At 40.8% G+C, this 25,951-nt stretch overlaps 1 long non-coding RNA gene across 1 annotated transcript in view; it reads right to left on the bottom strand.

Moving 5' to 3' along the window:
- Nucleotides 1–25,687, bottom strand: part of LOC111961098 (uncharacterized) — a 37,026-nt gene extending 11,339 nt beyond the window's left edge. The window contains exons 1-2 of the long non-coding RNA XR_002876932.1: nt 25,553–25,687; nt 4,091–4,166 (exon numbers count right to left, since the gene is read on the bottom strand). This is a non-coding gene — a long non-coding RNA (uncharacterized lncRNA). The remainder of the gene's footprint in view (nt 1–4,090; nt 4,167–25,552) is intronic.
- Between the last annotated feature and the right edge of the window lie 264 nt (nt 25,688–25,951).

The raw sequence follows: 25,951 nt of genomic DNA, 5'->3' as shown, positions 1-25,951 counted from the left end.
CTGAGGTCTTGCGTTGCGTAATGGCGAAGTCGAAAAGAGAGCGCACCTCTCCTTGCCCTTTTATAAGCTCTGAGAAATACGTAGAAACACCATTCCACTTCTCATGGTTACTGACATCCAGGGGCGGGTGCAGTTCATTCCATCCTCCAATGTAGGCACCCATACAGAGCTTTAAACTGATCCAAGATCAGAGCCTAGTTTTCAGACCTTCGCATGTCCTGTCATGATTTTCGCTGTAGAAAGAGTTCTGGTTCACCCACAGACATAATTCAAACGGTTTTAGAAACTAGAGATTGTTTTCTATCCAATAGTAATAATAATATGCATATTGTACGAGCAAGAATTGAGTACGAGGCAGTTTAATTTGGAGACGCAAAATGTCGAAGTTGAAACAGCACCCCCTGTAGTGACAAGAAGTTTTAACTTGGGTCAAACGTTTTGGGTAGCCTTACACAAGCTTCCACAATAAGTTGAGTGAATTTTGGCCCATTCCTCCTGACAGAGCTGGTGTAACTGAGTCAGGTTTGTAGGCCTCCTTGCTCGCACACACATTTTCAGTTCTGCCCACAAATTTTCTATAGGATGAGGTCAGGGCATTGTGATGGTCACTCCAATACCTTGCTTTGTTGTCCTTAAGCCATTTTGGCACAACTTTGGAAGTATGCTTGCGGTCATTGTCCATTTGGAAGACCCATTTGCGACCAAGCTTTAACTTATATTGTAAAATTCAATTGCGTGACAGACCACACATAATTTTACGTAAACTCACCCTATTCCGTACAAATGTGCGTAACCGCAACATTCAAATGAGGCTACAAAGAAAACTAATGGAACTGTAGCGACTGTGTTGACTTCAAAATCGGGGGTGTGAACTAGATTTCTATTCAAGCGTTGATCGACATGGTAATGGCTCTATAGTATTGGACAAAAGTTGAAAAAACGGACCCTCCGTTACATCGTGACGTGTCATGTCGTAACGTACAGCACGCATAAAGCAACTATTTATGTCTTACAATCTCTATCCACCAGGTGTAGCACTTCTCTCATCGTTTAAAATGTAACGGATTTTAAGCGCTCTGCGTTCTCCCATACTAGACAGTATGCACTCTCAGGTTCTTGGAAGATCCCTCTTGAAAGAACGAGAGAATGCAGAAAGCATTTTGAAACAAGCATTTCGCTACACCCGCAAAAACATCTGCTAAATATGTGTATTCGATGCGACCAATAACATTGTATTTTACTTGAAACACAGCAACAGTCTCATCTATTAAACCGAGGCAGCACAGGCTGAAACTACGTTTTTGAATCTACTTTTGGGGTATTTTGATCTTTTAATATTAGTACWTTCAAAAAGTAAAATGTAAATGTATATTTTATTTTGTTTATCATACTACTGTCATTAAAATGTATTGAATTTTAAAAACATTCAAATGGACATAAATCCTTAATACACCATTTAACAGCTCATTTCATAGAGAATGTTACAAACTGGTCTATATGTATGTAGTATCTTACTTTGGGTCTAAATAGGCGATTGGCGATTGGCGATTGTTAGGCAAAGTTTTGTGTACTTGTCTTTAACTGTGATTTCCCGAAAGTGACTTCATCCAATGTCCCCAATTTTTTTTTTGCGGTATATCCATAAATTCAATATCGCCTCATTTGCATATTTGTATACAAAATTTCAAAAATGTTTTAATACAAACAAGTATTATGTAGGTGTCTATATTCAACTGGTAAAAGTTAATTGTGACATGAACAAGTAAAAAAATAACCAATTAGGGTGTGGTACCTCACCTTAAAAGAACAGACGTTCTTGTCTTTCTTTAATAACCTTTTCATGCATGAGTTCCAAATATCTCTAATGGTCGCCCCAGCGTGAGTTTTTTTATGTGTGATGTCAAAATGCACTCACTGTACCAAAATGTCAAAAATGCGATTSTTACACAACAGGACAGTTAACCCACGCTGCCCTCAAGTTTTACTTACCTGACAACAGTTTGAAATGAGGTGTGTTCTGCATCCTCATTAATTAACATAGAAGTAGCCCATTTCACTGTTGCAGACAATTTATGTTTGAGGCATTACTGAGCTGGCTATTAATAATAACTTTGGACATGTGTGCATTCCTATCACAGTAAGTGACTTATTACGCTATCATTATAGTTTCTGTATATTGTCTTGTCATTTCTACTGTAGCACACTGTATTTATATAGCATATTTTCAAAAAAGTTGGATATTAACGTAAACTCACGTAAACTCGTACATCGCCTTGGTCCGTACAATTGCCCTTATTTTAGTGCCCCAAAAATGTAATACTTCCAGATCAACTGTAATGTCAATACCATTGTAAAGCACAATTTCACACCTTTCCAACATMATCAATTACATGACCTAAACGCTGCCCGTTTCTGCATAATTCAAGCAGGCAATGAGCCCCGTCGGGTCTTTTTAAAAATGACGGGTGGGGAAGCGAAACTAATGCTTGATAGTGAGAAGGAGAGATGTGTGTGGGYAAATTACTTTTTGTCACTCGATCTGTCCAACTTATCACCTTATCGCCTCTAAAATGAAAATAAAACACTATAAAGAGTTTATATAATGTGTCATTAAATACCTATTTGAAGGTTTGTGTCGAATTTGAATCTAATTTTTAGGGCGGTGCTAAAGTGATCTTAGAAGTAAACAGCTGCTTTGAGAATGATGATCGCATGCAATGATGACGCAAAAAAATTACTAGGTATCCCCCACTTACCCCCGTCACTGTCCATTTCTTGTTTTTAATTGCTAACACACTTTCCTTATCTGATACACTAATCTGTTTTTAGTCATGATGTTTGTGTTTTTATGTAATATGTAATTGTTGTACTGTATGTGTGTTTATAGTTTTGTTTAATGTTGTGTTAGTGTATGTAAGTTGTTTTGTCTGAAACGTTGTTCCCCCTGCTGCTATTGGACCAGGTCTCTCTTGGAAAAGAGATATTATCCCAATGAGAAAAAACCTGTATAAATAAAGGTAAAATTAAAAAAACACCACTAAATGCTTCTCTCTGATTAAAATACTCACCTAAACCTCAGTGGAATGTTGTGTCATCACGTCATCAGTTCAATATGATATTTTGTAACTTCTCTATGAAGGTGTCTATTATTTGGATTGGTAGCAACTAGCGAGCAAAAAGACAGGTTGTGATGCAGAAATGAAGGAACATTACTCCCTGTGAGGTTTATGAAATATTGTTAATCTCTTCTATTGTACTCTCATAGGTTAGTGGGTTATTAGTAGTGTTGCTAAGTAACAGAATTAAACTCAGCAGGAGGATACATTGGCTGTGTTTCAAAATGCGTGCTTATGTTCTATCTACTAACATATGGAATTGTTTAAGATGGTCATATCATGGATCATTTAGCTGTTTGATTATAGGACCCCTTTAGGTATATGTGAAAAAGATAAAACAATTATTTGATAAAATATTGAATTTGGCCCATAGAAACGCATTGAATAACAAAAAAGACAGTCACAAAATAAATCAGGAGGAATAAGGTTTTGAAGTATCTGTTCTATATCTATACTGAACAAAAATATAAATTCAACAAGTAGTTTTGGTCCCATCTTTCATGAGCTGAAATAAAAGATCCCAGAAATGTTCCAAATGCACAAACAGCTAATTTCTCTCAAATGTTGTGCACATATTTGTTTACATCCCTGCTAGTGAGCATTTCTCCTTTGCAAAGATAATTAATCCACCTGACAGGAGCAGCATATCAAGAAGCTGATTAAACAGCGTGATCATTACACAGGTGCACCTTTTGATGGGGACAATAAAAGGCCACTCTAAAATGTGCAGTTTTGTCACACAACAAAATGTCACAAAGTGGTCTAAGGCACTGCATTTCAGTGCAAAAGGTGTCGCTGCAGTACCTGGTTAAAATCCGGCTGTGATTGGGAGTCCCATAGGGCGGCGCACATTTGGCCCAGCGTCATCCAGGTAGGCCGTCATTGTATTAAGAATTTGTTTTTAACTGACTTGCCTAGTTATATATATATATATATATATAAATGCTCAGAACACATATATTTTTACCACTTACTTTTGTTGGCACAAAACTCCCTCTATACTTCCATTTGTTTGGGCATCTGGAGGCTGCAGTTCATCTGTCTAATCCCCTGCAAGGAGAGAGAAAGGCATTAATAATATTACAATGATGTATTCATTTAATGTATAATATACTCCTGTTTGATATGCATGCATATGTCATGATTGGACAAAAAAGAGGATATAAAGTAACATCACAATCAGGAAATGGCTTACTCATTCTTTTTGCACGTGTGTATTTTGTATGTTTCATGCTTGATTACACGTACCCTTGTAGGGAGTGTCACTTTGAATTTAATTGACGACAAAACACTGGAGTGAAACTAAGGAGGGAAAACGGGAGTGCACCACTTCTGGAATTCTCAACCCCCTCGTGAGAATGCTTGATAATATTGCAGTGTCTATTTAACGGCCACGAAAGCGGCAGACTGGCAGATGGGATCGGGAAGAGGACGTACCTAAAAAAACTGGCAGCACAAACTCAAAAAAAGGGGGTGGAGCTTTGGCTGTGATCTGGACGCATCATTGGCTGTACCACTAGCAAAACTCAGACTGGACTAGGGAAGTCCTAAAGTACTGTTGTCAATGGCTGGGTTGAACTGACAACTGATTTTAAGGACCTGAGTTGATTTTAAGGAATGGACTTCCAGTTTCTCTTTTAACTATCTATTTATTCTGAAACAACTGTGACCTTTGTATTACTCTGTGGAGCGGATCTGTAGAAGAGGAGAGCCAGGAGTGGATTGGACTGGGCAGACTGCCCAAATATACTAACCTCAACTAATAAAATACTATTTTTGTTGATCACTCCCACCTTAATAACCCATTAGTGGGTGGCTTACATTTCTGCACGTTGATTGTCCAAAATAAATGTGTCTATGGTTACTGTTGTGGTTCCCAACTGGTCACTACTACTTGAACATTTAAGGATCCGCCTCTTTTTTTCAATTTTCACCTAAAATGACATACCCAAATCTAACTGCCTGTAACTCAGGCCCTGAAGCAAGGATATGCAGATTCTTGGTACCATTTGAAAGGAAACACTTTGAAGTTTGTGGAAATGTGAAAAGAAGGTAGGAAAAAATAACCCAATAGATCTGGMAAAAGATAATACAAAGAAAATAAAAACTGTTCTTTTGTATTTTTTTTGTACTGTCATCTTTGAAATGCAAGAGAAAGGCCATTCTATTATTCCACTAGATGGAAGCAGTGTATGTGCAATGTTTTAGACTGACCCAATGAACCATTGCATTTCTGTTCCAAATCTAATTATTTTACATATTRTTTTCACCTTTATTTAACTAGGTAAGCTAGTTGAGAACAGGTTCTCATTTACAACTGCGACCTGGCCAAGATAAAGCAAAGCAGTGCGACAGAAACAACAACACAGAGTTACACATGGAATAAACAAGCGTACAGTCAATAACACAATAGAAGAAAAAGAAAGTCTATATACAGTGTGTGCAAATGGCATGAGGAGGTAAGGCAATAAATAGGCCATAGTAGCAAAGTAATTTAGCAGATTAACACTGGAGTGATAGATGAGCAGATGATGATGAGCAGATGATGGTGTGTAAGTAGTGATACCGGTGTGCAAAAGAGCAGCAAAGTAAATAAAAACAATATGGSGWTGAGGTAGGTAGATTGGGTGGGCTATTTACAGATGGACTATGTACAGCTGCAGCGATCGGTTAGCTGCTCAGATAGCTGATGTTTAAAGTTAAGTTTAAAGTTTAAAGGAAAATGTAAGTCTCCAGCTTCAGCGATTTTTTGCAATTCGTTCCAGTCGCTGGCAGCAGAAAACTGGAAGGAAAGGTGGCCAAAGGAGGTGTTGGCTTTGGGGATGACCAGTGAGATATACCTGCTGGAGCGCGTTCTACGGGTGGGTGTTGTTATCGTGACCAGTGAGCTGAGATAAGGCGGAGCTTTACCTAGCATAGACTTATAGATGACCTGGAGCCAGTGGGTCTGGCGACGAATATGTAGCGAGGGCCAGCCGACTAGAGCATACAGGTCACAGTGGTGGGTGGTATAAAGCGCTTTGGTAACAAAACGGATGGCACTGTGATGGACTGCATCCAATTTGCTGAGTAMAGTATTGGAAGCCATTTATAGATGACATCGCCGTCGAGGATCAGTAGGATAGTCAGTTTTACTAGGGTAAGTTTGGCGGCGTGAGTGAAGGAGGCTTTGTTGCGAAATAGAAAGTCGATTCTAGATTTGATTTTGGACTGGAGATGTTTGATATGAGTCTGGAAGGAGAGTTTACAGTCTAGCCAGACGCCTAGGTATTTGTATCAAGACTGCCCAAATGTGCCTAACTTGTTTGTTAATAACTTTTCATGTTCAAAACTGTGCACTCTCCTCAAACAACAGAAATGTATTATTTCACTGTAATAGCTACTGTTAATTGGACAGTGCAGTTATATTAACAAGAATTTAAGTTTTCTGCCAGTATCATATACACTACCATTCAAAAGTTGGGGTCACTTAGAATTGTCATTGTTTTTAAAAGAAATGCAAATTTTCTTTGCTTCTTTAATCAGCACAACCATTTTCAGCTGTGCTAACATAATTGCAAAAGGGTTTTCTAATGATCAATTACCCTTTTAAAATGCTAAACTTGGATTAGCTAACACAACGTGCCATTGGAACATAGGAGTGATGGTTGCTGATAATGGGCCTCAATATTCCATTAAAAATAAGCAATTTCCAGCTACAATAGTCATTTACAACATTAACAATGTCTACACTGTATTTCTGATCTATTTGATGTGATTTTAATGGACAAAACAAAAGTGATTTTTTTTCAAAAACAAGGACATTTCTAAATGACCCCAAACTTTTGAACGGTAGTGTATGTCTACGTCCTGGGAAATGTTCTTGTTACTTACAACCTCATGCTAATCGCATTAGCCTACATTAGCTCAACCGTCCCGTGTACGAGCCACCGATCCCGAAGAGGTTTTAAGAGTTAAGAGTACTGGTGTTCAAACTCTCCACCAGGTGGCATAGTCGGGTACTTATGACACCTATAATTAAATTGGACTTGTTCTCCTTTATAATATGCCAGTGTTTGTTTTGCATTTAGCTTACATAGGAAGAAATACCCAAGGCCTTCTAAACTAGTTGTATTGCATCATATTGCCTACTGTATCAATATTAGTTGTCAATGCATAAGGTGAATATATAAAACCAAGCTATCTTGAACATCAGTGTAATTTAATAATATGCATGGGTTTTATACTTACCTGAAATTCGATCACAACAATGTAGAAGCAGCGAGGACCCCACATTATTATTCTGGTTGGTGTTAGCTTAATTCACTAACACTAACAGGTATTGGGAAAATTGATTCTGCTACTGTGTATTAAATATTTCCATTCTGGGATAGTTGTTCACAGAATCACTAGCACTGGTTGCTCACGCTTCTACATTGGCTACAATGTTAACAGGCGTAGCTAGCTAGCATAAACACTAGCTTTCTTAATGCCAGCTGCGCAATAATGCAGTTTCCTGTTTAGGTTAGAGGTCATGAATAAGTACATTTAAAGAATTAAACTATATGTTTTTGTATTTCAGGATGAATAACAACCATTTCACGATTCAATCATTGTTTCCACAGGAGTACTGCACACAAGCATGTGTGTGCACGAGCACAGGAATAAAATGCTTATGCCACCAGCAAAGCAAATAAACACTTGGTATCCTACAAAGGACAAACTATTCTGAAAATGTTCTTACCGTTCAGGGCTTGCATCAATACAATAAATATGTATTCATAAGCATAAGTTACTCAGGCAGAACACAGATAAAAATCAGACTCTTACCCCTGAGAAGTTATCTTTATTATATACCCAGTGGAGGTTTGCCAGGGGGCTAAATGCCTTGGAGCAAAGTTGTTGAGAAGCCTGCTGATGAGATTCAGAAGTTAAAATCTAGTTGACAGAATCTCAGTAGAGACATCTGAATCATAAAAAATATCTCACAGATGATAGAACAACAGACAGTAAGACAAATATTCTTGTTTCAACAATTTCTCTAAACAAAGCGTTTTATTTTTTACAGAGTAATCCTGTACTCACCAGAAATGGAATACATTGGCCTCAGGACGATATCCTACATATTGTGATGCCCTGCATGAGGATCTCCTATCTTTCTGTCATGAAGACGGGGAAGGGCCTTTCATTGTGGATTCTAGGATATAATGATGACTTTTGATGTCCAATGTGGCTGGTGGGGTGGTGTCTCAGCTGTGGATGATGGCCAGGTTTTTTTTCTAGGTGAAGTCCTTACAGGAGAAAATTCCAGAAAAATAATTCTGCCATATTTTCAATCCAGCGAAAAATTACTTTGTGGTGGACTTTTGTTTTCCAAGTCAATACAAAGGAGTGAAAGTGAAAATGTTAATGACCCATAAGAGTTTGTGCTTATAAGATAGTTACACTCACAAAGTGGTGTAAGGTTAATGTTACATAAATTGTGGGATATATTTCTTATTGGTCCTTTTGCAGAAAACTCATGGGTTGGAGCTCTCGTGTGAAATTGGATGGTACGAGCAGAACGTTTATTAGTAATAACAGCTTCCTTTTCTTCAGAGACTTTTCACAGCATTGGATGTGTATTACATTTTAATGACTGCAAGTGCATAATCCTCAACACTGTGGAAATGGCTTAGAGTCCAGTTTACATCATTTAACTTGTCAAAGCTGACATTAACCAAATGAAGTTATCTGTGACTGCTTCTTTAGCCGCTACACTAACATTCATCCATTAATCTGTATTTACCAGGAGACAAGTCTCACTTCATCTGAAGAGTTCCCAAAATAATAAATAGATTCAGATTAGCAAGACTGAAATTTCCCATCAATTCAGAATTTCTCTCAAAGATTTTTTTCCCTTCCTTAGAACGTTTATTTCAAAACATTTGCTGCAACGCTTCAGCAAGTCTGTGAGGTGATTACTGCAGCACGATTTAAAAGTATGCAGTGCTTTCAGAAAGTATTCACACCCCTTGACTTTTCCCACATTTTGTTTTGTTACAACCTGAATGTAAAATACACTGCTCAAAAAAATAAAGGGAACACTAAAATAACACATCCTAGATCTGAATGAATGACATATTCTTATTAAATACTTTTTTATTTACATAGTTGAATGTACTGACAACAAAATCACACAAAAATTATCAATGGAAATCAAATTTATCAACCCATGGAGGTCTGGATTTGGGGTCACACTCAAAATTAAAGTGGAAAACCACACTACAGGCTGATCCAACTTTGATGTAATGTCCTTAAAACAAGTCAAAATGAGGCTCAGTAGTGTGTGTGGCCTCCARGTGCCTGTATGACCTCCCTACAACGCCTGGGCATGCTCCTGATGAGGTGGGGGATGGTCTCCTGAGGGATCTCCTCCCAGACCTGGACTAAAGCATCCGCCAACTCCTGGACAGTCTGTGGTGCAACGTGCGTTTGGGATGGAGTGAGACATGATGTCCCAGATGTGCTCAATTGATTCAGGTCTGGGGAACGGGCGGGCCAGTCCATAGCATCAATGCCTTCTTCTGCAGGAACTGCTGACACACTCCAGCCACATGAGGTCTAGCATTGTCTTGCATTAGGAGGAACCCAGGCCAACCGCACCAGCATATGGTCTCACAAGGGGTCTGAGGATCTCATCTCGGTACCTAATGGCAGTCAGGCTACCTCTGGCGAGCACATGGAGGGCTGTGCGGCCCCCCAAAGAAATGCCACCCCACACCATGACTGACCCACCGCCAAACCGGTCATGCTGGAGGATGTTGCAGGCAGCAAAACGTTCTCCACGGCGTCTCCAGACTCTGTCACGTGCTCAGTGTGAACCTGCTTTCATCTGTGAAGAGCACAGGGTGCCAGTGGCGAATTTGCCAATCTTGGTGTTCTCTGGCAAATGCCAAACGTCCTGCACGGTGTTGGGCTGTAAGCACAACCCCCACTTGTGGACGTCGGCCCTCCACCACCCTCATGGAGTCTGTTTCTGACCGTTGAGCAGACACATGCACATTTGTGACCTGCTGGAGGTCATTTTGCAGGGCTTTGGCAGTGCTCCTCCTGCCTCTCCTTGCACAAAGGCGGAGGTAGCGGTCCTGCTGCTGGTTGTTGCCCTCCTACGGCCTCCTCCACGTCTCCTGATATACTGGCCTGTCTCCTGGTAGCGCCTCCATGCTCTTGGATACTACGCTGACAGACACAGCAAATCTTCTTGCCACAGCTCGCATTGATGTGCCATCCTGGATGAGCTGCACTACCTGGGCCACTTGTGTGGGTTGTAGGCTCCGTCTCATGCTACCACTAGAGTGAAAGCACCGCCAGCATTCAAAAGTGACCAAAACATCAGCCAGGAAGCATAGGAACTGAGAAGTGGTCTGTGGTCACCACCTGCAGAACCACTCCTTTATTGGGGTGGTTCTGCTAATTGCCTATAATTTCCACCTGTTGTCTATTCCATTTGCACAACAGCATGTGAAATGTATTGTCAATCAGTGTTGCTTCCTAAGTGGACAGTTTGATTTCACAGAAGTGTGATTGACTTGGAGTTACATTGTGTTGTAAGTTCCCTTTATTTTTTTGAGCAGTGTATATTACAATTTTGATTTTGTGTCACTGATCTACACACAATACCCCATAATATCCCAGTGGAATTTTGTCTTTAGAAATGTCTACAAATTAATTAAAACCTGAAATGTTTTGAGTCAATACATTTTTCAACCACGTTGTTATGGTGAGTAAAAATGTTGCTCAACAAGTCACATAATACATAGGATGGATTCAATCTGTGTGCAACCTCCTAGAGGCTAGTTTTGCATGGGCTGCATCTCAATCCACCGCATCTGCCTATGTTGCCCTTCCACATCTACAGTGGAAAGAGGCAGAGCTACAGCACTGTTTGTCAGACAAGGAGACATCTTGCTAAGTTGTGCACTGGGGCCTCCCACTCCTCTTTCTATTCTGGTTAGAGCCTGTTTGTGCTGTTCTGTGAGTAMTACACAGCGTTGTACGATTTCTTCAGTTTCTTGGCAATTTCTCGCATMAAATAGCCTTCAATTCTTAGAACAAGAATAGACTGACGAGTTTCAGAAGAAAGGTCTTTGTTTCAGGACATTTTGAGCCTGTAATCGAACCCACAAACGCTGATGCTCAACCAGTCTGAAGAAGGCCAGCTTTTTACTGCTTCTCTAATCAGAACAACAGTTTTCAGCTGTGCTAAGATAATTGCAAAAGGGTTTTCTAATGATCAATTAGCCTTTTAAAAGGATAAACTTGGATTAGCTAACACAATGTGCCATTGGAACACAGGAGTGATGGTTGCTGTTAATGGGCCTCTGTACGCCTATGTAGATATTTCATAAAAAATCTGCCGTTTCCAGCTACAATGGTCATTGACTACATTAACAATGTCTACACTGTATTTCAGATCAATTTGATGTTATTTTAATGGACAAAAAATGTGTTTTTCTTTCAAAAACAAGCACATTTCTAAGTGACCCCAAACTTTTGAACGGAGGTGTATATATTTTTCAAAATCAAATAACTAAATGAACCATGGTAGAACATTCTTAAAACAATCCCATATGTCAGCGACCACCCCACCTCCCCAACGACAGACTTTTAAGAATGAACATGATTTTTMAATGACTACTCCATCTCTGTACCCCAGACATACAGGTCCCTCAGTTGTGTAGTGCATTTCAAACACAGATTCAACCACAACGACTTGGGAGGTTTTCTGATGCATTGCAAAGAAGGGCAGTATATCGACGCAAACGATATACTGCTTTCTCGGGAACAGGCCCAGATCCCCGTGATTTGCGTGAAGAGGCATATTAAAAGGGGCCGGATGGTGGGCTGCCTTCTGAGAATTCATAGGCAATCGAATAAACCCCCACTTCCGTCCATTCTGCTAGCAATCGTGCAATCTTTGGACAATAATATAGATGACCAATGCGGAAGATTAAACTACCAACGGGACATTCAAATCTGTAATATCTTATGCTTCACAGAGTCGTGGCTGAACAATGACACTATCAACTGGCTGGTTATACGCTGCACCASCAGGATAGAACAGCAGCGTCTTGTAAGARAAGGGGTGGCGGACTATGTATTTTTGTAAATAACAGCTGGTGCACGATATCTAAGGAAGTCGCGAGCTATTGCTCTCCTGAGGTAGTGTGGTCTAAAGCTTATCATGAGATACTCTATCTACCTAGAAAGTTTTTATCTGTATTTTTCGTAGCTGTTTATATACCACTACAGTCAGAGGCTGTCACTAAGACAGCATTGAATGAGCTGTATTCCATCATAAACAAACAAGAAAACGCTCATCCAGAGGTGGTGCTCCTCAGTCATTGGCTTCATAAATAAGTGCATTGATGACGTTGTCCCCACAGTGACCATACATACATACCCCAACCAGAAGCCATGGATTACAGGCAACATCCGCAGTGAGCTAAAGGCAAGAGCTGCCGCTTTCAAGGAGTGGGACTTATAAGCTTATAAGAAATCCCGCTAAGCCCTCCGACGAACCATCGAACAGGCAAAGCCTCAATACAGGACTAAGATCGAATCGTATTACACTGCCTCTGACGCTTGTAGGATGTGGCAGAGCTTGCAAACCATTACAGACTACAAAGTGAAGCACAGCCGAGAGCTGCCCAGTGACACGAAACTACCAGACGAGCTAAACTACTTCTATGCTCTCTTCGAGGCAAATAACACTGAAACATGTATGAGATTACCAGCTGTTCTGGAAGACAGTGTGTGATCACGCTCTCCACAGCCGATGTGAGTAAGACCTTTAAACAGGTCAACATTCACAAGGCCCGCAGGGCCAGACAAATTACCATGACATGTACTGGTCCCGTGTGGCTCAGTTGGTAGAGCATGGCGCTTGCAACGCCAGGGTTGTGGGTTCATTCCCCACGGGGGGACCAGGATGAATATGTATGAACTTTCCAATTTGTAAGTCGCTCTGGATAAGAGCGTCAGCTAAATGACTTAAATGTAAATGTAAATGTACTGCGAGCATGCGCTGACCAATGGGCAAGTGTCTTCACTGACATGTTCAACTTCTCCTTGTCCGAGTCTGTAATACCAACATGTTTTAAGCAGACCACCATAGTGCCTGTGACCAAGAACACTAAGGTAACCTGCCTAAATGACTACCGACCCGTAGCACTCACGTCTGTAGCCATGAAGTGCTTCGAAAGGCTGGACAAGGCTCACATCAACAACATTATCCCAGAAACCCTAGACCCATTRCAATTTGCATACTGCCKAAACAGATCCACAGATGATGCAATCTCTATTGCACTCCACACTGCCCTTTCCCACCTGTTGACAATAGCTCAGTGTTCAACACCATAGTGCCCTCAAAGCTCATCAATAAGCTAAGGACCCTGGGACTAAACATTTCCCTCTGCAACTGGATCCTGGACTTCCTGACTGGCCGCCCCCAGGTGGTAAGGGTAGGTGACAACACATCTGCCACGCTGATCCTCAACACAGTGGCCCCTCAGGGGTGCGTGCTCAGTCCCCTCCTGTACTCCCTGTTCACTCATGACTGCACGGCCAGGCACAACTCCAACACCATCACTAAGTTTGCCGATGACACAACAGTGGTAGGCKTGATCAGCCTATAGGGAGGAGGTCAGAGACCTGGCCATGTGGTGCTAGGACAACAACCTCTCCCTCAACATCATCAAGACAAAGGAGATGATTGTGGACTACAGGAAAAGGAGGACCGAGCACGCCCCCATTCTCATCAACGGGGCTGCAGTGGAGCAGGTTTTGAGCTTCACCAACAAACAAACATGGTCCAGGCACACCATGACAGTCCTGAAGAGGGCATGACAAAACCTATTCACCCTCAGGAGACTGAAAAGATTTGGCATGGTTGCATCACTGCCTGGTATGGCAATTGCTTGGCCTCCGACCGCAAGGCACTACAGAGGGTAGTGCGAACGGCCCAGTACATCACTGGGGCCAAGCTTCTTGCCATCTAGGACCTCTATACCAGGCGGTGTCAGAGGAAGGCCCTAAAAATTGTCAAAGACTCCAGCCACCCTAGTCATAGACTGTTCTCTCTGCTACCGCATGGCAAGCAGTACCGGAGCACCAAGTCTAGGTCCAAGAGGCTTCTAAACAGCTTCTACCCACAAGCCATAAAACTCCTGAACACCTAATCAAATGTCTACCCAGACTATTTGCATTGCCCCCCCTTCCCCTCTTTTACACCACTGCTACTCTCTGTTGTTATCATCTATGCATAGTCACTTTATTAACTCATGTACATATTACCTCAACTAACCGGTGCCCGAGACCATTGACTCTGTACCAGTACCCCCCTGTATATAGTCTCACTATTGTTATCTTACTGCTGCTCTTTAATTACTTGTTACTTTTATTTCTTATTCTTATCCGTATTTTTTTTAACTGCATTGTTGGTTAGGGGGTTGTAAGTAAGTATTTCACTGTAAGGTCTACAATCAATTTGATCTGATTTGATTTGACCTATTGATAGATGCGTAAAAAAAGCATATATTGAATATGGTGTATTGAGCATGCTGATTTTATCAATTATACTTTGGATGGTGTATCAATACACCAAGTCACTACAAATAGACAGGCGACATTCCTAACTCAGTTGCCGGAAATTAAGGAAACCACTCAGGGATTTCACCAATGTTGATTTTAAAACAGTTACATAGTTTAATGGCTGTGATAGGAGAAAACTGAGGATGATTCAACAAAATTGTAGTTACTCCACAGTACTAACCTGCACGACAGAGTGAAATAAGGAAGCTTGTACAGAATAAAAATATTCCGAAACATGTATACTGTTTGCAATAAGGCACTAAAGTAATACTGCAAAAAATGCGTCTCATGAAATATTTGTTTTGCCTGAATACAAAGTGCTATGTTTGGAACAAGTCCAACACAACACATCACTGAGTACCACTCTTCATATTGTCAAGCATGGTGGCTGCATCATGTTATGGGTATGCTTGTCATTGCCAAGGGACTTTTTTTTAGCATAAAAATAAGTGTAATAGTGCTAATTGCAGGCAAAATCCTAGAATAAAACCTGGTTCTGTCTTCTTTCTAAAAGACACTTGGAGATAAATTCACCTTTCAGCAAGACAATAACATAAAACACAAGGCCAAAAATACACTGGAGTGGCTTCAAGACAAAATTGAATGTTCATGAATGGCCTAGTTACAGTTTTGACTTAAATCAGCTTTATAATCTGTGGCAAGACTTGAAAACGGCTGTCCAGCAATAATTAATAACCAGCTTGACAGAGCTTGAAAAATGTTAAAAAGAATAATGGTCAAATATTGTACGATCCAGGTGTGCAAAGCTCTCAGAGATGTACTCCAAAATACTCACAGATGTAATTGGAGTAAAAGTATTCACTCAGGAGTTTGAATACTTATCTAATCAAGATATATTAATGTTATGTTTTCCATGCTTTTTTATTGTTCCACTTCTTCCACTTTTACATTACAGATCCCAATTTGTGACACAACAAAATGTTGAAAAAGCAAAGAGGTGTGAATACTTTCTCAAGGCACTGTAAATAATTATAATGTTAGCAGAGCATCTGAAGAGTCACACCTTGGCTATAGTAATGCATGGAAGCACAAACCATGAATCCAAGATGTGCTTGTTGAGTAGAGGGACATCTGTCAATGCTGAATCAGTGCACATACAGAGCATTACTCATAGTAACAGGAATCGGTTTGACGGTTAAACCACATTCACATAAATACTACATGGTACAGTGGTCATCACTGCTCTCCATGGTCATGAAACTGCTGTCAAAATTGTTGAAGGTAATGACGGGGAATTTGAATTTCCACATGATTGGGTGACTCTCCTGGAAATTACACATTAAATATCCGGGGAGAGAAATGAGCGCTGTTCCCTCATCCTTGTACAACCAACATCCAGTCAGACCATCTCTGTAGGGGTAATGGACATAAATCGTCCTTGTCCTCTTGACCTATAGCAATGTCTAGATAAGTGTCAATCTTCTTAAAACAAACTTTTTGATTAACATGGGAGGACTGCTGTATATCATTAATAAATGGTAATATGCACAGTATACAGTGAGTTTCAGACTGACCCATTTGTTGCAGAACAGTGTGGGGGGAGTAGTGTGGTGTTCTCAGAGAGAGTGGACATATTTCAGACTGGGTGCTGTGTTGAGACTGGGAAGGTGTAACTACAACCAGTATTGTGTGCTTTTCTCATATTCCCAGTTGGAACTCTATAATAATGTAAAATATTCCATTGGAGTAAATACGTTATCAAAGTAGTTGAAGGAACCCAACACACTATAACATAGTCGGCAATGCACAGCAACATTTCCTCCATACGCTAGCAGTTGGGTCTATCAATCTCTTTCGACAAATATTCAGTAGCAAGGACGGAGAGGTCATTTTTGTCTTTCATATTAATCAACTAAGGCCTGCTGGCAGCAATGGGGTGTTTATTAAGTGGAGCTCACTGGGTAAGTAGACCATGGGCAGGCAGCCTTATCCATTTACAGAGACTAGGCCACAGAAACTGCTTACCTTCACAACAGATTAGATCCTCTAATTAATGACTCTACTTTGTAGGGGCACAATCACCCCTTCACTCACACACTAAGGAGGATATGTGCTATTATCCTCCCTTCCACTGGACACCTGCAGCCTGCTCTCCTCCCCTATGTCAACTACAGTGCATTCGGAAAGTATTCAAACCCCTTGACTTTTTCCACATTTTGCTACATTACAGCCTTATTCTAACATGGATTAGATTATTTCCCCCCCTCATCAATCTACACACAATACCCCCTAATGACAAAGCAAAAACAGACTTTTAGAAGTTTTTGCAAATGTATTAAAAATAAAAAACTGATATCACATTTATATAAGTATTCAGACCCTTTCCTTAGTACTTTGTGGAAGTACCTTTGGCAACCATTACAGCCTCGCATCTTCTTGGGTACAAGCTTGGCACAACTGTATTTGGGGAGTTTCTCCCATTCCTCTCTGCAGATCCGCTCAAGCTCTGTCAGGTTGGATAGGGAGCGTTGCTGCACAGCTATTTTCAGGTATCTCCAGAGATGTTCGCTCAGGTTCAAGTCCAGGCTCTGGCTGAGCCACTCAATGATATTTAAAGACTAAATATATGGCACATAGAAAACAAACGGTCTATGGTGATAGGTGGGATGGGCTGAGAGTGGCTGAGGGTTGGGATTAAAGAGTTTGTTTGGTAATGTATTGTTGTTATATATAAAAGTAACATGTATGTAAAATGTATAGGTAAAATGTATGTACAGTATATGTAGCAAAAAAGCTGTAAAAAAACAAAGATATTTGTTCTCTGAAAAGGGAGGTGTTAAAAAATATATAAACTTGTCCCGAAGTCACTCCTGCATTGTATTGGCTGTGTGCTTAAGGTTGTTGTCCTGTTGGAAGGTAAACCTTCACCCCAGTCTGAGGTCCTGATTGCTCTGGACCAGATTGCTCTGGACCAGCCTCAATTCTGACTAATCTCCCAGTCCTTGCTACTGAAAGACATCCCCCAGAGCATGATGCTGCCACCACCATGCTTCACCGTAGGGATGATGCCAGGTTTCCTCCAGACGTGACGATAGGCATTCAGGCCAAAATGTTCAATCTTGGTTTCATCAGACCAGAGAATCTTGTTTCTCATGGTCTGAGAGTCTTTAGGTGCCTTTTGGCAAACTCCAAGTGGGCTGTCATGTGCCTTTTACTGATAAGTAGCTTCCGTCTGGTCACTCTACCATAAAGGCCTGATTGGTGTAGTACTGCAGAGATGGTTGTTCTTCTGGAAGGTTCTCCCATCTCCACAGAGTACCTCTAGAGCTCTGTCAGAGTGACCATCGGGCCCTTCTCCCCCGATTGCTCCGTTTGGCCGGGCGGCCAGCTCCTGGAAGAGTTTTGGTGGTTCCAAACTTCTTCCATTTAAGAATGGAAGGCCACTGTGTTCTTGGGACCTTCAATGTTGCAGACATTTTCAGATACCCTTCCCCAGATCTGTGCCTTGACACAATCCTGTCTCTGACCTCTACTGACAATTCCTTCGACCTCATGGCTTGGTTTTTGCTCTGACATGGATTGTCAACTGTGGGACCTTATATAGACCAGTGTGTGCCTTTCCAAATCATGTTCAATCAATTGAATWTACCACAGGTGGACTCCWATCAACTTGTAGAAACATCTCAAGGATGATCAATGGAAACAGGATGCACCTGAGCTCAATTTTGAGTCACATAGCAAAGGGTCTGAATACTTATGTAAATAAGGTATTTCTGTTTTATTAATTTTAATACATTTACAAAATAAATTAAAATGCTGTTTGTCATTATTTGGTATTGTGTGTAGATTGATGAGGGGGAAAAKTATTTAATCCATTTTAGAATAAGGCTCTATTGTAATAAAATGGCAAAAAAYGTAATGGGGTCTGAATACTTTCCGATGTCAACGCCACAAACCCAATGAAAACTTTGACATATGGTTCCAACTCAACTGGAACTATTTCTCTGTGTAGTGACATAAACCTGTCTTTTTTATATTAGTCATGTTATCCATTGTACATCAGGATGCTAGCCCTGTAAGTGAAGTCCCTTCCGCCACTCCTGCCCTCTGAAAAACATGCTGTATTGCCTATATGTTTTAGAAATGTAACTGGATGTTCACTTTCTATCAGTGAAACAAACTATTTCCATTTTCTTAGTTCATATTTGTTAACAGTTAACTAGGATGACATCTGACAGATATTTGATTGAGTCTAATTCAGGATTGAATTGTTAACATGCCAAATTTATGTTATAGTGATTGACTTTGCCATGGAAACAGTGGCAGGAAATAAGTCTCTTCCTATTCTTTTCTGTTTTACAGAAACAGATTTGTCAGTTTTGAGTGATGGTTTATTCCCCATTAAATTAATGCATGGTAGATTCCATTTGAAAATGTCTCATCTTTGGTTTTCATTTACACAACACCAGATAGTCAAGCTCTAAAGCCTCCCCTCAATGATTAACATCATTGTTAATGTGTTGCTTCCTTATAGTGTGCAGTCATCAAGGTGCAGAGGTAATCTTTCCCTTCAGCTCCAATATGATGTCATTAGAATAAGTCAAAATAGTGACATTTAACTATTGTAGTTATATGTCAACTAAGCTAGAATGTTAGATATTTGACACTTATGGTAACAATACTGTAAAAATGTTGATTTGAACTCCAATGATGACTGTTAGAAAATGACATTATTATGTTTTCAAGACTGGGCTAATTAATTAAGAGGCATAAAGCATGTGACAGTAGTTTCCTGTCTTGAAAAACAACAGCTTGGAAAGAGCTTTCCTGTCTAGTGAGATTGGCTGGGTGCACTCTCCAGTCTAATCTTCAAACAGCTATGCAAACAAAGTGAAATAAACTAATGACATGGTTTTAATTCATGGGCTCAACACTTGGAAATCTATTGATGATTGTGCTTTTTGATGAAAATGGCCTCCGATATCTAATGAAATACAACTGGTGGGAAAATACAATTGAAAACGAGTGGCGCAGTATGTGTGTTTATATCACAGGAGGTTGGTGGCACCTTAATTGGTGAGGACGGGCTTGTAATGGCTGGAGAGGAATGAGTGGAATGGTATCAAACATATGTATTTGATGCCATTCCATTCACAACGTTCCAGATATTATTATGAGCCGTCCTTGCCTCAGCAGCCTCCACTGGTTTATATACAGTGCATTCGGAAAGTATTCAGACCTCTTGACTTTTTCCACATTTTGTTACGTTACAGCCTTATTCTAAAATGTATACAATTATTTTTACACCTCATCAATCTACACACAATACCCCACCATGACAAAGTGAAGACAGGATTTTAGAAATGTTTGCAAATGTATAAGAAAAAAGTCTGAAATATCTTATTTACATACGTAAGTTTTCAGACCCTTTGCAATGAGACTCGAAATTGAGCTCAGGTGCATCCTGTTTCCATTTATCATCCTTGATTGGAGTCCACCTGTGGTAAATTCAATTGATTGGACATTATTTGGAAAGGCACACACCTGTCTATATAATGTCCCACAGTTGACAGAGCATGTCAAAGCAAAAAGCCAAGGCATGAGGTCGAAGGAATTGTCCGTAGAGCTCAGAGACAGGATTGTGTCGAGGCACAGATCTGAGGAAGGGTACCAATAAATGTCTGTAGCATTGAAGGTCCCCAAGAACACAGTGGCCTCCATCATTCTTAAATGGAAAAAGTTTGGAACCACCAAGACTCTTCCTAGAGCTGGCCACCCCATCCAACCTGACAGAGCTTGAGAGGATTTTCAGAGAAGAATGGGAGAAACTCCCKAAATACAGGTGTATTCGGGAAAGTATTCAGACCCTTAGACTTTTTCCACATTTTGTTACATTACAGCCTTATTCTAAAATGCACTAAATTGTATTTCTAAAAACCTGTTTTCACTTTGTCATTATAGTGTATTGTTTGTAGAATGATGAGGAAACAAGCTCACAGAACAGGACCACCGAGTGCTAAAGCACATAGCGCGTACAAATCGTCTCTCTCTAGTTGCAACACTCACTACTGAGTTCCAAACTGCCTGTGGATGTAACGTCAGCACAATAACTGTTGATTGGGAGCTTCAAGAAATGGGTTTCCATGGCCGAGCAAAGCCTAAGATCACCATGTGGAATGCCAAGCGTTGGCTGGAGTGCTGTAAACTAGCCGCTATTGGACTCCGGAGCAGTGGAAATGCGTTCTCTGTAGTGATGAATCACGCTTCACCAGTCCGATGGACGAATCTGGATTTGACGGATGCCAGGAGGACGCTACCGAATGCATAGTGCCACCTGTAAAGTCTGGTGGAGGAGGAATAATGGTCTGGGGGTGTTTTTCATGGTTTGGGCTAGGCCCCTTAGTTTCAGTGAAGGGAATATTAACGCTACAGCATACAATGACATTTCGGACGATACTGTGCTTCCAACTGTGTGACAACAGTTTGGGGAAGGACATTAACTGTTTCAGCATGWCAATGCCCCCGTGCACAAAGCGAGGTCCATACAGAAATGGTTTGTCGAGATAAGTGGGGAAGAACACCTTTGGGATGAATTGGAATGCCGACTGCGAGCCAGGCCTGATCGCCCAACTTCAGTGCCCGACCTCACTAATGCTCTTGTGACTGAATGGAAGCAAGTCCCAGCAGCAGTGTTCCAACATCTAGTGGAAAGCTTTCCCAGAAGAGTGGAGGCTATTATAGCAGCAATGGGGGGACCAACTCAATATTAATGCCTAAGATTTTCGACGAGCAGGTGTCCACATACTTTTGGTCATGTAGTGTAGGTCACCCATAAAGTGGTTGTTGAAGAGTCAACTTTAAAAGTTCAATTTGTCTCCAATTCTAATGTCACTGGATTATTCAACATCATACTAAATCAAGCAAAGGTCATTTGGGTTCACTTTTTAGATTTGGTAGACTTCATATACTGTAACTAAAGGAAGAGGTGAAGCTACAATCATGATGCACCAACAATATAAATTAGTTTAATTTGGTTGAAATTAAAGATCCCCACTGCACGCAAATGTACAAAAATATCGGAAAATATACAAAACGTMTTGCAGATTACAGGGCCTTCAGAAAGTATTCACATCCCTTGACTTTTTCAAAATGTTGTTGTTTTACTATGTGGGATTGAAATGTATTTAATTTCATTTTTTGCAGCAACACGAAATACTCTGTAATGTCAAACTGGAAGAACATTTTTATTTTTGTTATTAATGGAAAATTTAATATCTTCATTAGATAAGTATTCACCCCCTGAGTCAATAAATGTTAGAATCACCTTTGACAGAGATTACAGCTGTGAGTCTTTCTGGGTAAATCTCTAAGAGRTTTGCACACCTGGATTGTACAATATTTGCTACTTAACCTTTAAAACATTACTCAAGCTCTGTCAAGTTGGTTGTTTATCATTGCTGAACGTGCATTTTCAAATCTTGCCATAGATTTTAAAGCTGATTTAGGTCAAAACTGTAACTAGGTCACTCAGGAACATTTAATGTCTTCTTGGTCAGCAACTCCAGTGTATATTTGGCTCTGTGTTTTAGGCTATAGTCCTGCTGAAAGGTGAATTTGTCTCCCAATTTCTGAAACAGGTTTTCCTCTATTCCATTTTTTTTTATCCTAAAAAACTGCTGGTATGACAAGTGTATTTCCTCTGAGCACCAGATCGGATGCAGACACCTTCAGTTCAGATTTCTTATTGTGTAGGCAGCTTGGTTGAGACTGTTGAGTTGGAGACAGGTCAGCTGTTTSTTCCAGAAGGGTGTGCTACTGTCCTGTTTTAACCATGTCAATGACACTTAGACATGGGTCAGACTGCGTTGCTGCTTGGATTTCAGCCAGTTTTATGGTACGCGGAACATAGTGATTGACCACAAAGTGGATATGAGCTTCTGCTAGCTCTGAGGCATGATTGTCGTTGGGCCCCTGCTCTGGGACTGGGTGTCTGGAGTAGTAATCAGCTGGGTTGCCAGTTCCAGCCTTGTTGACAACAGAGAACTTTCAGCAACCATTGCTTTATTCTGGGTGGAGGGGAAGATGAGGATTTGTTGAGGATGAGCACAAGCGGCTTGTGGTCAGTAATTACAGTGATGGTGTGTCCGACGAAATAGACCTGAAAATGAAGGCAACCCTAGATAATGGCCAATGCCTCCCTTTCCGTCTGTGAGTATCGTTGCTCCACAGGTGACAGTGCTTAGCTTGTATAAGCAAGTGTMTGCATTTTTCCTTCCGAGCCAGTCTGGGTTAAGACTGCACCAAGACCCATTGGGCTGGCATCTACCGCAATCTGTGTTTTTTGTTTGATAAGAGTAGGCCATGACTGTGTTACTGCTGAGTCTGTTTTTTAATGAGTCAAATACACACTGATGTTGTGAGGTTCACTCCCACAGTTGATCTTTCTTTGTGAGCTCTCTGAGGGACTGTGTCATGGTGGCCAGGTCTGGAATTAAACAGTAAGTCACAGTAAATCACAAGGCCTAGGAAGCTCCGGACCTCTTCAGGGTTTGATGAGCTCTGGTCTGTTTGATTGCTGCAAATGTTTTTGGTCAGCTGAGACGCCATATACAGAAAACACATTGCCAAAGAATTCAAATGTTGTTTTGTTGAACTCACACTTGGCAGCATTGACAGTCAGGTTGCAGTCACGTAGCCATGTGAGGACGTTCTCCGAATGCTCGTCACGTTCTTGTTGAGTTGAGCGAAAAACCAAAGTTGAGGCGTTTGTAGCGCCACAGGCCAAAATGAGTTGTGAAAGTGGTGATGTAGCTGGAGTCAAGATGCAACTGAAATTGGTGCTGAGGTTGAGTTTTGAGAAGACCTTTGCACCATTAAGGCCTGCTATGATGTTGTCTACCGTTGGGGTGAGGGGCCTCACGTTTAACAGCTTGATTTGGACGTCTCACGTCCACACGCACTCTGATTTTTCCAGGTTGTTTTGGTTTGGGAGCTAAGTGAGACCCAGGGCGTGGGGCCTTCCAAACCGTTCTATGATATCCTCTCCTTTGAGTTCCTCCAGTTCTTTTTCCGCAAGTTTTCTAATATATGCATCTGTGTGACTGCGCTACAGGTTGTACAGATGTATCGATGTGGAGCTTGACTTGGTGGCCCTTTAACATTCTAATGCCATGAAAAACCTCAGGGTATTTGTCTTGGAAGTGTGTTTGTTTGTCTACCCTGCAGTCTGGCAATTTATGCCAGGAACTGCTGTCTTGTCAAATACATAGAAAGTCTCTGTGAGCATCTTGTCTCTGAAGCGAGAGTTGTGAGTGAAACTGTCCACGCATTGGCGAAAGGGTGTTTGAGCCATAGGCAAATATCTTGATTGATGTATTCTATAGAACTGGTGGCCCTGGCAAAGACTGAAAAGTGCAAAGATCCATGACATCTACAGAGGCGCCTGTATCAACTAAGACATCCATTTACAGTGATCCATTTTTACCTGAATGGTTTGCTTGGCTGCTGCTGTAGGAGTAGCAATGGTCGGATCCACCAGTGTAAACAGATAGTTGGTGATGAACACTTAGGTTTGTGGCGTCTTCAGGCACAAGTGAATGTGCAGTTTGTCTTGGCTGCGATCTACATTGGCAAAATTATTTATTTTCCCACAATTATAAATAGTAATTGCTATTAGCTAATTCATATTGTAGTTTCTGTCAGTCGAGAGTTATAAAAATATGAGCTTGTGTTATGTCAATCTTTCCTCAGTCAGCGTTAGGACAAATATAGCATACATTTTCCGGTTTGGATGATTTTGTTATGCTGTAGCTACTTCTGTGAATGTCTGAACATTGCACCCAAAAATAAACTGGTCACATTCTGGACATAACTTTGTAAGGACTGTGTTTGTGCTAAATGTTTCTGAAAAAACAGTGTGGCCAGCTCAAATGCTGATTGTTGCTTCATTCGAAAATGGACGTTATAAATACGCGTTCTAATCACACCGGTTTGAACATACACAACAGGGACCACTATAGAAAGATCACGCCCGTTTGTTGGTACGTGTGAAAAGGTTACGTTTGTGTCCATAATTAATTAAGCAGCATAAACTCATGAAAAACTATGTAAGAATTCTAACTAAATCCACAAAATCCTTGTCGCCATTTTGTGGTCTAGCTGTTCTTAGTAATAAGAGGGGAATCCAGTGTGGAATATGTGAACCCTGGGCTTATTTATTTACATAATGTTTTGTACACTTACATTGTATGTTTGCTTTCTCCTTCCAGTTATCTCTCTCTTAGCCCATAACTCGTGTGCACTCTTAAAGGGGCACACACTCAATTAACATAAACATCACAGATAACACTTACTCAATTGTAGTATCTGGGATCTACATCTGTTTATATTAGTTACTATGCTGTTACTAAGCGGTGATGTATTACGACAGTGTTACGTTACTACACCTAATAGGAAATGCACATGCACACTAGTGTGCCCGGGAACTGTAGAGCTCGAGAGGTTTTGACTAAACGAAAACTAACTGTACTCCCGTCTCCTGCCTGGTCATTTCTCCACAACACAAATATTACATCAATTAAAATATTATCAACTTAAAATTAATATACTGTAAGAGTTTGTGAGTTTGAGTCATCTCCAAAAACCACAAGTTATTCAGATCTGCGACCAATGGAGGTGCATTGGTGGTAATTGCGAGACACAGCATATTTTACACTGACTCTAGCCAAGGTAATTAAAAACAGAGGCAGCCAGTAGCTACCCTTCCAGGGAGAGAACCAAGGAAGCAGTGGCGGGGAGATTGCCGCTGCAGCCCATAAACTTCATACTGACTGCAGAAGGCAAACACAGCTATTTGGGATTACCAGTGATTGGCTGATCCTCATAGCGTCTGTCAGTCCTTCCAGTGTGGTGTCTTTAGAGCTGGAGCTGCAGCCCTGCAACACACGAGCAGTTGACTTTCCTGTTCAGCACTGACCTCCTGCTTGGTAGGCAAACAGCCCATAATTAATGCTTGTTCTGTTTGAAAAGTGAATGTTTGCCAGTTTTAATTCCCAGTATTTCATTCCCTCGGCCCCTCCTCTCTATGCAATGCAATACAGTGACAGGTCCAAAGGCCGGATTCTGTGGATTGCTGTCCTTACTTTCCCATGCATATGCCTAAGGGCAATAGTCTATATGTTAGTGTACATCCCCTCCCTCTCTCCCTTTTTGCTGCCCATGAAAATATATTATTTTTGACAGATACTCAATATGACTACATA

The sequence above is a fragment of the Salvelinus sp. IW2-2015 genome, linkage group LG4q.1:29, assembly GCF_002910315.2.
Source record: "Salvelinus sp. IW2-2015 linkage group LG4q.1:29, ASM291031v2, whole genome shotgun sequence".
Lineage (NCBI taxonomy): Eukaryota > Metazoa > Chordata > Actinopteri > Salmoniformes > Salmonidae > Salvelinus > Salvelinus sp. IW2-2015.
Note: the sequence above shows the minus strand (reverse complement) of the source record. Positions and strands in the feature narration are given on the sequence as shown.